The following is a 16,224-nucleotide window of genomic DNA, read 5'->3' on the forward strand; positions in this document are numbered from 1 at the left end:
ATAAATATCACCTTTTTCCATATGTAAATATCAGCTGTTTCCATATTTAAATATCAGCTTTTTCATATATAAATATCACTTTTTTCATATATATAAGACCCGCTTTTTGCATATACAAATATCATATTTTTACATATATAATATCACTTTTTTCATATAAAATATCCGCTTTTTCCATATACAAAAATCAGCTTTTTCCATATATAAATATCACTTTTTTCCATATGTAAATATCGGCTGTTTCCATATTTAAATATCATTTTTTTCATATATAAATATCACTTTTTTCATATATAAGACACACTTTTTGCATATACAAATATCATCTTTTTCCATATATAAATATCACTTTTTTAATATAAAATATCCGCTTTTTCCATATACAAAAATCACCTTTTTTTCATATATAAATATCACTTTTTTCAATATATGAATATCACCTTTTTCCATATGTAAATATCAGCTGTTTCCATATTTAAATATCAGCTTTTTCCATAAATACATATCACCTTTTTCATAATATGAATATCACCTTTTTCCATAAATAAATATCACTTTTTTTCCATATATAAGACACGCTTTTTGCATATACAAATATCAGCTTTTTCCATATATGAATATCACCTCTTTCCATATATAAATATAACTTTTTTCATATAAAATATCCGCTTTTTCCATATACAAAAATCACCTTTTTTCATATATAAATATCACTTTTTTCAATATATGAATTACACCTTTTCCATGTATAAATATCACCTTTTTCAATATATGAATATCACCTTTTTCCACATATAAATATCACTTTTATTCATATATAAGACCCGCTTTTTGCATATACAAATATCAGCTTTTTCCATATATGAATATTACCTCTTTCCATATATAAATATAACTTTTTTCATATAAAATATCCGCTTTTTCCATATACAAAAATCAGCTTTTTTCATATATAAATATCACCTTTTTCCATATGGAAATATCAGCTGTTTCCATATTTAAATGTCATTTTTTTCATATATAAATATCACTTTTTTCATATATAAGACCCGCTTTTTGCATATACAAATATCATATTTTTCCATATATAATATCACTTTTTTCATATAAAATATCCGCTTTTTCCATATATAATATCACTTTTTTCATATAAAATATCCGCTTTTTCCATATATAAAAATCAGCTTTTTTCATATATAAATACCACCTTTTTCCATATGTAAATATCAGCTGTTTCCATATTTAAATATCAGCTTTTTCCATATGTAAATATCAGCTGTTTCCATATTTAAATATCACCTTTTTACATATGTAAATATGACTTTTTTTCCATATATAAGACCCGCTTTTTGCATATACAAATATCAGCTTTTTCCATATATGAATATCACCTCTTCCCATTTATAAATATAACTTTTTCCATATAAAATATCCGCTTTTTCCATATGCAAAAATCAGGTTTTTTCATATATAAATATCGCCTTTTTCCATATGTAAATATCAGCTGTTTCCATATTTAAATATCATTTTTTTCATATATAAATATCACTTTTTTCATATATAAGACACACTTTTTGCATATACAAATATCATCTTTTTCCATATATAAATATCACTTTTTTTCCATGTATAAGACCCGCTTTTTGCATATACAAATATCAGATTTTTCCATATATGAATATCACCTCTTTCCATATATAAATATAACTTTTTTCATATAAAATATCCGCTTTTTCCATATACAAAAATCAGCTTTTTTCATATATAAATATCCGCTTTTTCCATATGTAAATATCATCTGTTTCCATATTTAAATATCATTTTTTTCATATATAAATATCACTTTTTTCATATATAAGACACACTTTTTGCATATACAAATATCACCTTTTTCCATATGTAAATATCATCTGTTTCCATATTTAAATATCATTTTTTTCATATATAAATATCACTTTTTTCATATATAAGACACACTTTTTGCATATACAAATATCAGATTTTTCCATATATGAATATCACCTCTTTCCATATATAAATATAACTTTTTTCATATAAAATATCCGCTTTTTCCATATACAAAAATCAGCTTTTTTCATATATAAATATCACCTTTTTCCATATGTAAATATCATCTGTTTCCATATTTAAGTATCATTTTTTTCATTTATAAATATCACTTTTTTCATATATAAGACACACTTTTTGCATATACAAATATCATCTTTTTCCATATATAAATATCTTTTTTTTTCCATATATAAGACCCGCTTTTTGCGTATACAAATATCAGCTTTTTCCATATATGAATATCACCTCTTTCCATTTATAAATATAACTTTTTTCATATAAAATATCCGCTTTTTCCATATACAAAAATTAGCTTTTTTCATATATAAATATCACCTTTTTCCATATGTAAATATCAGCTGTTTCCATATTTAAATAGCTTTTTCATATATAAATATCACGTTTTTCATATATAAGACCCGCTTTTTGCATATACAAATATCATCTTTTTCCATAAATAAATATCACTTTTTTCATATAAAATATCCGCTTTTTCCATATACAAAAATCAGCTTTTTTCATATATAAATATCACCTTTTTCCATATGTAAATATCAGCTGTTTCCATATTTAAATATCAGCTTTTTCATACATAAATATCATTTTTTTCATATATAAGACCCGCTTTTTGCATTTACAAATATCATCTTTTTCCATATATAAATATAACTTTTTTCATATAAAATATCCGCTTTTTCCATATACAAAAATCAGCTTTTTTCATATATAAATATCACCTTTTTCCATATGTATATATCAGCTGTTTCCATATTTAAATATCATTTTTTTCATATATAAATATCACTTTTTTCATATATAAGACCCCCTTTTTGCATATACAAATATCATCTTTTTCCATATATAAATATCACTTTTTTCATATAAAATATCCGCTTTTTCCATTTACAAAAATCACATTTTTTCATATATAAATATCACTTTTTTCAATATATGAATATCACCTTTTTCCATATATAAATATCACCTTTTTCAATATGTGAATATCACCTTTTGCTGTATATAAATATCACTTTTTTCATATACAAGACCCGCTTTTTGCATATACAAATATCAGCTTTTTCCATATATGAATATCACCTCTTTCCATATATAAATATCACTTTTTTCATATAAAATATCTGCTTTTTCCATATAGAAAAATCAGCTTTTTTCATATATAAATATCACCTTTTTCCATATGTAAATATCAGCTGTTTCCATATTTAAATATCAGCTTTTTCATATATAAATATCATTTTTTTCATATATAAGACCCGCTTTTTGCATATACAAATATCATATATTTCCATATATAATATCACTTTTTTCATATAAAATAACCGCTTTTTCCATATACAAAAATCTGCTTTTTTCATATATAAATATCACCTTTTTTCATATGTAAATATCAGCAGTTTCCATATTTAAATATCATCTTTTTCATATATAAATATCAATTTTTTCACATATAAGACCCGCTTTTTGCATATAGAAATATAATCTTTTTCCATATATAAAAATCACTTTTTTCATATAAAATATCCGCTTTTTCCATATACAAAAATCAGCTTTTTTCATATATAAATATCACCTTTTTCCATATGTAAATATCAGCTGTTTCCATATTTAAATATAATTTTTTTCATATATAAATATCACTTTTTTCATATACAAGACCCGCTTTTTGCATATACAAATATCATCTTTTTCCATATATAAATATCACTTTTTTCATATAAAATATCCGCTTTTTCCATATACAAAAATCAACTTTTTCATATATAAATATCACCTTTTTCAATATATGAATTACACCTTTTCCATGTATAAATATCACCTTTTTCAATATGTGAATATCACCTTTTGCTGTATATAAATATCACTTTTTTCATATATAAGACCCGCTTTTTGCATATACAAATATCAGCTTTTTCCATATATGAATATCACCTCTTTCCATATATAAATATAACTTTTTTCATATAAAATATCCGCTTTTTCCATATACAAAAATCGGCTTTTTTCATATATAAATATCACCTTTTTCCATATGTAAATATCAGCAGTTTCAATATTTAAATATCATTTTTTTCATATATAAATATCACTTTTTTCATATATAAGACCCGCTTTTTGCATATACAAATATCGTCTTTTTCCATATATAAATATCACCTTTTTCATATAAAATATCCGCTTTTTCCATATACAAAAATCACCTTTTTTCATATATAAATATCACTTTTTTCAATATATGAATTACACCTTTTTTATATATAAATATCACCTTTTTCAATATGTGAATATCACCTTTTGCTGTATATATATAAACCTGTTTCCATACATGAATATCACCTTTTTCCATATTTAAATATCAGCTTTTTCCATAAAAACATATCACCTTTTTCAATATATGAATGTCACCTTTTTCCATATATAAATATCACTTTTATTCATATATAAGACCCGCTTTTTTCATATAAAATATCCGCTTTTTCCATATACAAAAATCTGCTTTTTTCATATATAAATATCACCTTTTTCCATATGTAAATATTAACTGTTTCCATATTTAAATATCAGCTTTTTCATATATAAATATCACTTTTTTCATATATAAGACCCGCTTTTTGCATATACAAATATCAGCTTTTTCCATATATGAATATCACCTCTTTCCATATATAAATATAACTTTTTTCATATAAAATATCCGCTTTTTCCATATACAAAAATCAGCTTTTTTCATATATAAATATCACCTTTTTCCATATGTAAATATCAGCAGTTTCCATATTTAAATATCATTTTTTTCATATATAAATATCACTTTTTTCATATATAAGACCCGCTTTTTGCATATACAAATATAATCTTTTTCCATATATAAATATCACTTTTTTCATATAAAATATCCGCTTTTTCCATATACAAAAATCAGCTTTTTTCATATATAAACATCACCTTTTTCAATATGTAAATATCAGCTGTTTCCATATTTAAATATCAGCTTTTTCATATATAAATATAATTTTTTTCATATATAAGACCCGCTTTTTGCATATACAAATATCATCTTTTTACATATATAAATATAAGTTTTTCCATATAAAATATCCGCTTTTTCCATATACAAAAATCAGCTTTTTTCATATATAAATATCACCTTTTTCCATATGTAAATATCAGCTGTTTCCATATTTAAATATAATTTTTTTCATATATAAATATCACTTTTTTCATATATAAGACACACTTTTTGCATATACAAATATCATCTTTTTCCATATATAAATATGACTTTTTTCCATATATAAGACCCGCTTTTTGCATATACAAATATCAGCTTTTTCCATATATGAATATCACCTCTTTCCATATATAAATATAACTTTTTTCATATAAAATATCCGCTTTTTCCATATACAAAAATCAGCTTTTTTCATATATAAATATCACCTTTTTCCATATGTAAATATCAGCTGTTTCCATATTTAAATATCAGCTTTTTCATATATAAATATCACTTTTTTCATATATAAGACCCGCTTTTTGCATATACAAATATCATCTTTTTCCATATATAAATATAACTTTTTTCATATAAAATATCCGCTTTTTCCATATACAAAAATTAGCTTTTTTCATATATAAATATCACCTTTTTCCATATGTAAATATCAGCTGTTTCCATATTTAAATATCATTTTTTTCATATATAAATATCACTTTTTTCATATATAAGACACACTTTTTGCATATACAAATATCATCTTTTTCCATATATAAATATGACTTTTTTCCATATATAAGACCCGCTTTTTGCATATACAAATATCAGCTTTTTCCATATATGAATATCACCTCTTTCCATATATAAATATAACTTTTTTCATATAAAATATCCGCTTTTTCCATATACAAAAATCAGCTTTTTTCATATATAAATATCACCTTTTTCCATATGTAAATATCAGCTGTTTCCATATTTAAATATCAGCTTTTTCATATATAAATATCACTTTTTTCATATATAAGACACACTTTTTGCATATACAAATATCATCTTTTTCCATATATAAATATCACTTTTTTTCCATATATAAGACCCGCTTTTTGCATATACAAATATCATCTTTTTCCATATATAAATATCACTTTTTTTCCATATATAAGACCCGCTTTTTGCATATACAAATATCAGCTTTTTCCATATATGAATATCACCTCTTTCCATATATAAATATAACTTTTTTCATATAAAATATCCGCTTTTTCATATACAAAAATCAGCTTTTTTCATACATAAATATCACCTTTTTCCATATGTAAATATCAGCTGTTTCCATATTTAAATATCACCTTTTTCCATATGTAAATATCAGCTGTTTCCATATTTAAATATAATTTTTTTAATATATAAATATCACTTTTTTCATATATAAGACCCGCTTTTTGCATATACAAATATCATCTTTTTCCATATATAAATATCACTTTTTTCATATAAAATATACGCTTTTTCCATATACAAAAATCACCTTTTTTCATATATAAATATCACCTTTTTCCATATGTAAATATCAGCTGTTTCCATATTTAAATATCATTTTTTTCATATATAAATATCACTTTTTTCATATATAAGACACACTTTTTGCATATACAAATATCATCTTTTTCCATATATAAATATGACTTTTTTCCATATATAAGACCCGCTTTTTGCATATACAAATATCAGCTTTTTCCATATATGAATATCACCTCTTTCCATATATAAATATAACTTTTTTCATATAAAATATCCGCTTTTTCCATATACAAAAATCAGCTTTTTTCATATATAAATATCACCTTTTTCCATATGTAAATATCAGCTGTTTCCATATTTAAATATCAGCTTTTTCATATATAAATATCACTTTTTTCATATATAAGACACACTTTTTGCATATACAAATATCATCTTTTTCCATATATAAATATCACTTTTTTTCCATATATAAGACCCGCTTTTTGCATATACAAATATCAGCTTTTTCCATATATGAATATCACCTCTTTCCATATATAAATATAACTTTTTTCATATAAAATATCCGCTTTTTCATATACAAAAATCAGCTTTTTTCATATATAAATATCACCTTTTTCCATATGTAAATATCAGCTGTTTCCATATTTAAATATCACCTTTTTCCATATGTAAATATCAGCTGTTTCCATATTTAAATATAATTTTTTTAATATATAAATATCACTTTTTTCATATATAAGACCCGCTTTTTGCATATACAAATATCATCTTTTTCCATATATAAATATCACTTTTTTCATATAAAATATACGCTTTTTCCATATACAAAAATCACCTTTTTTCATATATAAATATCACCTTTTTCCATATGTAAATATCAGCAGTTTCCAAATTTAAATATCAGCTTTTTCATATATAAATATCACTTTTTTCATATATAAGACCCGCTTTTTGCATATACAAATATCATCTTTTTCCATATATAAATATCACTTTTTTCATATTAAATATCCGCTTTTTCCATATACAAAAATCACCTTTTTCCATATATAAATATCACCTTTTTCAATATATGAATGTCACCTTTTTCCATATTTAAATATCAGCTGTTTCCATATTTAAATATCATTTTTTTCATATATAAATATCACTTTTTTCATATATAAGACACACTTTTTGCATATACAAATATCATCTTTTTCCATATATAAATATCACTTTTTTTCCATATATAAGACCCGCTTTTTGCATATACAAATATCAGCTTTTTCCATATATGAATATCACCTCTTTCCATATATAAATATAACTTTTTTCATATAAAATATCCGCTTTTTCATATACAAAAATCAGCTTTTTTCATATATAAATATCACCTTTTTCCATATGTAAATATCAGCTGTTTCCATATTTAAATATCAGCTTTTTCATATATAAATATCATTTTTTTCATATATAAGAACCGCTTTTTGCATATACAAATATCATCTTTTTCCATATATAAATATCACTTTTTTCATATAAAATATCCGCTTTTTCCATATACAAAAATCAGCTTTTTTCATATATAAATATCACCTTTTTCCATATGTAAATATCAGCTGTTTCCATATTTAAATATCAGCTTTTTCATATATAAATATCACTTTTTTCATATATAAGACACGCTTTTTGCATATACAAATATCATCTTTTTCCATATATAAATATCACTTTTTTCATATAAAATATCCGCTTTTTCCATATACAAAAATCACATTTTTTCATATATAAATATCACTTTTTTCAATATATGAATATCACCTTTTTCCATATGTAAATATCAGCTGTTTCCATATTTAAATATCAGCTTTGTCCATAAATACATATCACCTTTTTCATTATATGAATATCACCTTTTTCCATATATAAATATCACTTTTTTTCCATATATAAGACCCGCTTTTTGGATATACAAATATCAGCTTTTTCCATATATGAATATCACCTCTTTCCATATATAAATATCACTTTTTTCATATAAAATATCCGCTTTTTCCATATAGAAAAATCAGCTTTTTTCATATATAAATATCACCTTTTTCCATATGTAAATATCAGCTGTTTCCATATTTAAATATCACCTTTTTTCCATATGTAAATATCAGCTGTTTCCATATTTAAATATCAGCTTTTTCCATAAATACATATCACCTTTTTCATTATATGAATATCACCTTTTTCCATAAATAAATATCACTTTTTTTCCATATATAAGACCCACTTTTTGCATATACAAATATCAGCTTTTTCCATAAATGAATATCACCTCTTTCCATATATAAATATCACTTTTTTCACATAAAATATCCGCTTTTTCCATATACAAAAATCAGCTTTTTTCATATATAAATATATCACCTTTTTCCATATGTAAATATCAGCTGTTTCCATATTTAAATATCAGCTTTTCCATATATAAATATCACTTTTTTCATATATAAGACCCGCTTTTTGCATATACAAATATCATATTTTTCCATACATATCACTTTTTTCATATAAAATATCCGCTTTTTCCATATACAAAAATCAGCTTTTTTCATATATAAATATCATCTTTTTCCATATGTAAATATCAGCTGTTTCCATATTTAAATATCATTTTTTTCATATATAAATATCAATTTTTCATATATAAAACCCGCTTTTTGCATATACAAATATCATCTTTTTCCATATATAAATATCACTTTTTTCATATAAAATATCCGCTTTTTCCATATACAAAAATCAGCTTTTTTCATATATAAATATCACCTTTTTCCATATGTAAATATCAGCAGTTTCCATATTTAAATATCAGCTTTTTCATATATAAATATCACTTTTTTCATATAAAATATCCGCTTTTTCCATATACAAAAATCACCTTTTTTCATATATAAATATCACTTTTTTCAATATATGAATATCATCTTTTTCCATATGTAAATATCAGCTGTTTCCATATTTAAATATCAGCTTTGTCCATAAATACATATCACCTTTTTCATTATATGAATATCACCTTTTTCCATATATAAATATCACTTTTTTTTCCATATATAAGACCCGTTTTTTGCATATACAAATATCAGCTTTTTCCATATATGAATATCACCTCTTTCCATATATAAATATAACTTTTTTCATATAAAATATCCGCTTTTTCCATATACAAAAATCAGCTTTTTTCATATATAAATATCACCTTTTTCCATATGTAAATATCAGCTGTTTCCATATTTAAATGTCATTTTTTTCATATATAAATATCACTTTTTTCATATACAAGACCCGCTTTTTGCATATACAAATATCATCTTTTTCCATATATAAATATCACTTTTTTCATATAAAATATCCGCTTTTTCCATATACAAAAATCACCTTTTTCCATATATAAATATCACCTTTTTCAATATGTGAATATCACCTTTTGCTGTATATAAATAGCACTTTTTTCATATATAAGACCCGCTTTTTGCATATACAAATATTGGGGGGAGGGGGGGGGGGATGTGCTGGAGCCTATCTCAGCTGCACTCGGGCGGAAGGCGGGGTACACCCTGGACAAGTCGCCACCTCATCGCAGGGCCAACACAGATAGACAGACAACATTCACACTCACATTTACGCACTAGGAACCATTTTAGTGTTGCCAATCAACCTATCCCCAGGTGCATGTCTTTGGAGGTGGGAGGAGCCTATCCCCAGGTGCATGTCTTTGGAGGTGGGAGGAGCCTATCCCCAGGTGCATGTCTTTGGAGGTGGAGGAAGCCGGAGTACCCATGGAAATGCCCCCCCTCTACCTCAAAGAACTGCTCACCCCCAAATCCTCCACACGACACCTCCGCTCCGAACAGGCTAACCTCCTCCAACTTCCAAGGACAAAGCTATGAACAATGGGAGACCGGGCTTTCTGCTCCGCCGCTCCCAGTCTGTGGAACACTCTCCCTGACCACCTGAGGGCACCACAGACTGTGGATGCTTTTAAAAAAGGCTTAAAAACCCTTCTTTTTTTCTTTTTTTTTTTTAAAGTCTATTTTTAGATATATGCATACTAGTTTTAGCTATTTGGCTGTTCTAGTTTTTATTTTTATTTATTTTATATTTCCTTTTTTATTTTATTTTTATTTTTTAGCACTTTGAGGTTGTTTACTCAATGTAAAGTGCTTTTTACAAATAACATTTATTATTATTATTATTATTATTATTACCCGGAGGGAACCCACGCGGTCACGGGGACAACATGCAAACTCCACACAGAACTCCGGACACCCGGGTTTGAACTCAGGACCTTCGTATTGTGAGGCACATGCACTAACCCCTGTACCACCGTGCTTCCCTATTATAAACATAATAAACATTTATTAAAAGTGAAAAAATATGGATGTAATCATAGTAGTATCGACTAGATACGTTCCTGTACTTGGTATCATTACAGTGGATGTCAGATGTAGATCTTTGTTTACATTATGATGCCGGTGAGTTATTGTATCCTCCTACGGTGTCCTACGGGACCTATTATGCAAAACTAAGAAGGGGTACCGAAATTCGTAATTTTTAAAAGCACCGACCCAATTCCGTGGTTCCTAATAACCGTTTGGAATGTGCCCAATTTGTGACGTTTTACCCAAGTGTGACGTCAGCGGATTGTCCATACATGCTAAAGATTTACCCCAAGTCTGTCATTGTAGTCCAACATTATAGTCAGTAGGGTCCTTCTTTTTCCTCTATCCTGTTGTTGTGAGGCAGACTGGCTTGTACATGCACATGCATCCTCCGCTGTTGTTATTTGTGATACAAAGTAGCGCATAGTTCTCACTTACAGTATCCGTCAGTAGACTCCATATAAAAGCGCGAAAAAAAAAACTACGACATGGCTGATGGGGAGAAAACGCTGTCGAAGTGGAGGCATGTAAGTGAGACCGCCATCCATCCATCCATCTTCTTCCGCTTATCCGAGGTCGGGTCGCGGGGGCAGCAGCCTAAGCAGGGAAGCCCAGACTTTCCTCTCCCCAGCCACTTCGTCCAGCTCCTCCCGGGGGATCCCGAGGCGTTCCCAGGCCAGCCGGGAGACATAGTCTTCCCAACGTGTCCTGGGTCTTCCCCGTGGCCTCCTACCGGTCGGACGTGCCCGAAACACCTCCCGAGGGAGGCGTTCGGGTGGCATCCTGACCAGATGCCCGAACCACCTCATCTGGCTCCTCTCCATGTGGAGGAGCAGCGGCTTTACTTTGAGCTCCCCCCGGATGACAGAGCTTCTCACCCTATCTCTAAGGGAGAGACCCGCCACCCGGCGGAGGAAACTCATTTCGGCCGCTTGTACCCGTGATCTTGTCCTTTCGGTCATGACCCAAAGCTCATGACCATAGGTGAGGATGGGAACGTAGATCGACCGGTAAATCGAGAGCTTTGCCTTCTGGCTCAGCTCCTTCTTCGCCACAAGGGATCGATACAGCGTCCGCATTACTGAAGACGCCGCACCGATCCGCCTGTCGATCTCACGATCCACTCTTCCCTCACTCGTGAACAAGACTCCGAGGTACTTGAACTCCTCCACTTGGGGCAAGATCTCCTCCCCAACCCGGAGATGGCACTCCACCCTTTTCCGGGCGAGAACCATGGACTCGGATTTGGAGGTGCTGATTCCCATCCCAGTCGCTTCACACTCGGCTGCGAACCGATCCAGTGAGAGCTGAAGATCTTGGCCAGATGAAGCCATCAGGACCACATCATCTGCAAAAAGCAGAGACCTAATCCTGCAGCCACCAAACCAGATCCCCTCAACGCCCTGACTGCGCCTAGAAATTCTGTCCATAAAGGTTATGAACAGAATCGGTGACAAAGGGCAGCCCTGGCGGAGTCCAACCCTCACTGGAAACGTGTCCGACTTACTGCCGGCAATGCGGACCAAGCTCTGACACTGATCATACAGGGAGCGAACCGCCACAATAAGACAGTCCGTTACCCCATACTCTCTGAGCACTCCCCTCAGGACTTCCCGGGGTACACGGTCGAATGCCTTCTCCAAGTCCACAAAGCACATGTAGACTGGTTGGGCAAAACTCCCATGCACCCTCAAGGACCCTGCCGAGAGTATAGAGCTGGTCCACAGTTCCACGACCAGGACGAAAACCACACTGTTCCTCCTGAATCCGAGGTTCGACTATCCGGCGTAGCCTCCTCTCCAGTGCACCTGAATAGACCTTACCGGGAAGGCTGAGGAGTGTGATCCCACGATAGTTGGAACACACCCTCCGGTTCCCCTTCTTAAAGAGAGGAACCACCACCCCGATCTGCCAATCCAGAGGTACCGCCCCCGATGTCCACGCGATGTTGCAGAGTCTTGTCAACCAAGACAGCCCCACAACATCCAGAGCCTTAAGGAACTCCGGGCGGATCTCATCCACCCCCGGGGCCTTGCCACCGAGGAGCTTTTTAACTACCTCGGCAACCTCAGCCCCAGAAATAGGAGAGCCCACCACAGATTCCCCAGGCACTGCTTCCTCATAGGAAGATGTGCTGGTAGGATTGAGGAGGTCTTCGAAGTATTCTCTCCACCGATCCACAACATCCGCAGTCGAGGTCAACAGAGCACCATCCCCACCATACACGGTGTTGACACTGCACTGCTTCCCCTTCCTGAGGCGGCGGATGGTGGTCCAGAATTGCTTCGAAGCCGTCCGAAGTGAGACCGCCAACAAAACTAAAGAGACTTGAAGATGGTCTATAAAACATAGTCCATGCAAAATGTTGAGCCAAGAACCAGCATGACATGTTATGTAGACCACAAGAAGTCTTTTAAATGTAGGAAGAACAATCATAATCTGACTCCTTGAAGCCATCAGGAGCCAAACTAAAGTCCCTGAATCGTAATTCTTCACTTTAATGAGACATTTTGACTGAAGGGAAGCTTTAAAGTTTGTAGGAGGAATTTGGGAAGGACCCTTCAAAGTGTCCATAAACACTCTGCGAGTTATTTCCTCTCTTAATGAACCCTTACCTTCAATATTTGTTACTTTTCAGCTCACAAACCTTCTTCTCGATGAGGCGGAGTTGGAGAAGTCGTCCATGTCAATTCAAAAATCTGCACTGACAACTTAGTCCGTGCAAATGTCCATCTATATGTTTTGAAATTAGGCCAGCAAACAACTACTGCTTTCATATTTGACTAACAATCGACTTGCAGAGCGATTAGTCAACTAATTATTGACCATCTCAGCAATTAGTTGACTAATCATTGACTATCTTGGCGATTGGCCAATTAATTATTGACTATTATAGCATTTAGTCAGCTAATCATCGACTATTTTAGCAATTAGTCAACTAATCATCGACTATTTTAGCAATTAGTCAACTAATCATCGACTATTTTAGCATTTAGTCAACTAAACATCGACTATTTTAGCAATTAGTCAACTAATCATGGACTATTTTAGCAATTAGTCAACTAATCATCGACTATTTTAGCAATTAGTCAACTACTCATCAACTATTTTAGCAATTAGTCAACTAATCATCGACTATTTTAGCAATTAGTCAACTAATCATCGACTATTTTAGCATTTAGTCAACTAATCATCGACTATTTTAGCAATTAGTCAACTAATCATCGACTATTTTAGCAATTAGTCAACTAATCATCGACTATTTTAGCAATTAGTCAACTAATCATCAACTATCATAGCGATTAGTCAACTAATTATTAACTATCATAGTGATTAGTTGACTAATCATTGACTCTCTTAGCGATTGGTCAATTAATTATTGATTATTTTAGTATTTAGTCAACTAATCATCGATTATGTTAGCGATTAGTCGACTAATCATCAACTATCATAGCGATTAGTCGACTAATTATTGACTATGTTAGCGATTGGTCAATTCATTATTGAGTATTTTAGCAATTATTCAACTAATCATTGACTATGTTAGCAATTAGTCAACTAATCATCGACTATCATAGCGATTAGTGGACTAATTATTGAATATCTTAGCGATTAGTCGATGAATTATTGACTATTTTAGCAATTAGTCAACTTATCATTGACTATCTTAGCGACTAGTCAACTAACTATCAACAGTCATAGGAATTAGTCAACTAATTATTGACTATCTTAGCGATTATTAGACTAATCATTGACTATCTTAGCGATTGGTCAATTAATTATTGACTATTTTAGCATTTAGTCAACTAATCATCGACTATTTTAGCGATTAGTCAACTAATCATCAACTATCATAGCGATTAGTCGACTAATTATTGACTATTATAGCATTTAGTCAACTAATCATGAACTATTTTAGCGATTAGTCAACTAATCATCAACTATCATAGCGATCAGTCAACTAATTATTGACTATCATAGCAATTAGTCAACTAATTATTAACTATCATAGTGATTAGTTGACTAATTATTGACTATCTTAGCGATTAGTTGACGAATCATTGACTATCTTAGCGATTGGTCAATTAATTATTGACTATTTTAGTATTTAGTCAACTAATCATCGATTATTTTAGCGATTAGTCGACTAATCATCAACTATCATAGCGATTAGTCGACTAATTATTGACTATGTTAGCGATTGGTCAATTCATTATTGAGTATTTTAGCAATTATTCAACTAATCATTGACTATGTTAGCAATTAGTCAACTAATCATCGACTATCATAGCGATTAGTGGACTAATTATTGAATATCTTAGCGATTAGTCGATGAATTATTGACTATTTTAGCAATTAGTCAACTAATCATTGACTATCTTAGCGACTAGTCAACTAACTATCAACAGTCATAGGAATTAGTCAACTAATTATTGACTATCTTAGCGATTAGTTGACTAATCATTGACTATCTTAGCGATTGGTCAATTAATTATTGACTATTTTAGCATTTAGTCAACTAATCATCGACTATTTTAGCGATTAGTCAACTAATCATCAACTATCATAGCGATTAGTCGACTAATTATTGACTATTATAGCAATTAGTTAACTAATTATTAACTATCATAGTGATTAGTTGACTAATTATTGACTATCTTAGCGATTAGTTGACGAATCATTGACTATCTTAGCGATTGGTCAATTAATTATTGAATATTTTAGTATTTAGTCAACTAATCATCGATTATTTTAGCGATTAGTCAACTAATCATCAACTATCATAGCGATTAGTCGACTAATTATTGACTATGTTAGCGATTGGTCAATTCATTATTGAGTATTTTAGCAATTATTCAACTAATCTTTGACTATATTAGCAATTAGTCAACTAATCATCGACTATCATAGCGATTAGTGGACTAATTATTGACTATCTTAGCCATTAGTTGACTAATAATTGACTATCTTAGCGATTAGTTGATTAATTATTGACTATTTTAGCAATTAGTCAACTTATCATTGACTATCTTAGCGATTAGTCAACTAACCATCAACAACTATAGCAAGTAGTCAACTAATTATTGACTATCTTAGCGATTAGTTGACTAATCATTGACTATCTTAGCGATTGGTCAATTAATTGTTGACTATTTTATTATTTAGTCAACTAATCATCGACTATTTTAGCGATTAGTC

At 29.8% G+C, this 16,224-nt stretch overlaps 1 protein-coding gene across 1 annotated transcript in view; it reads right to left on the minus strand.

Moving 5' to 3' along the window:
- The window catches only part of grin3ba (glutamate receptor, ionotropic, N-methyl-D-aspartate 3Ba), a 494,405-nt gene that overhangs the window by 129,896 nt on the left and 348,285 nt on the right, over positions 1-16,224 (minus strand). The gene's annotated exons all lie outside the window — the stretch shown is intronic.

This window comes from Nerophis lumbriciformis, linkage group LG08 (genome assembly GCF_033978685.3).
Source record: "Nerophis lumbriciformis linkage group LG08, RoL_Nlum_v2.1, whole genome shotgun sequence".
NCBI lineage: Eukaryota > Metazoa > Chordata > Actinopteri > Syngnathiformes > Syngnathidae > Nerophis > Nerophis lumbriciformis.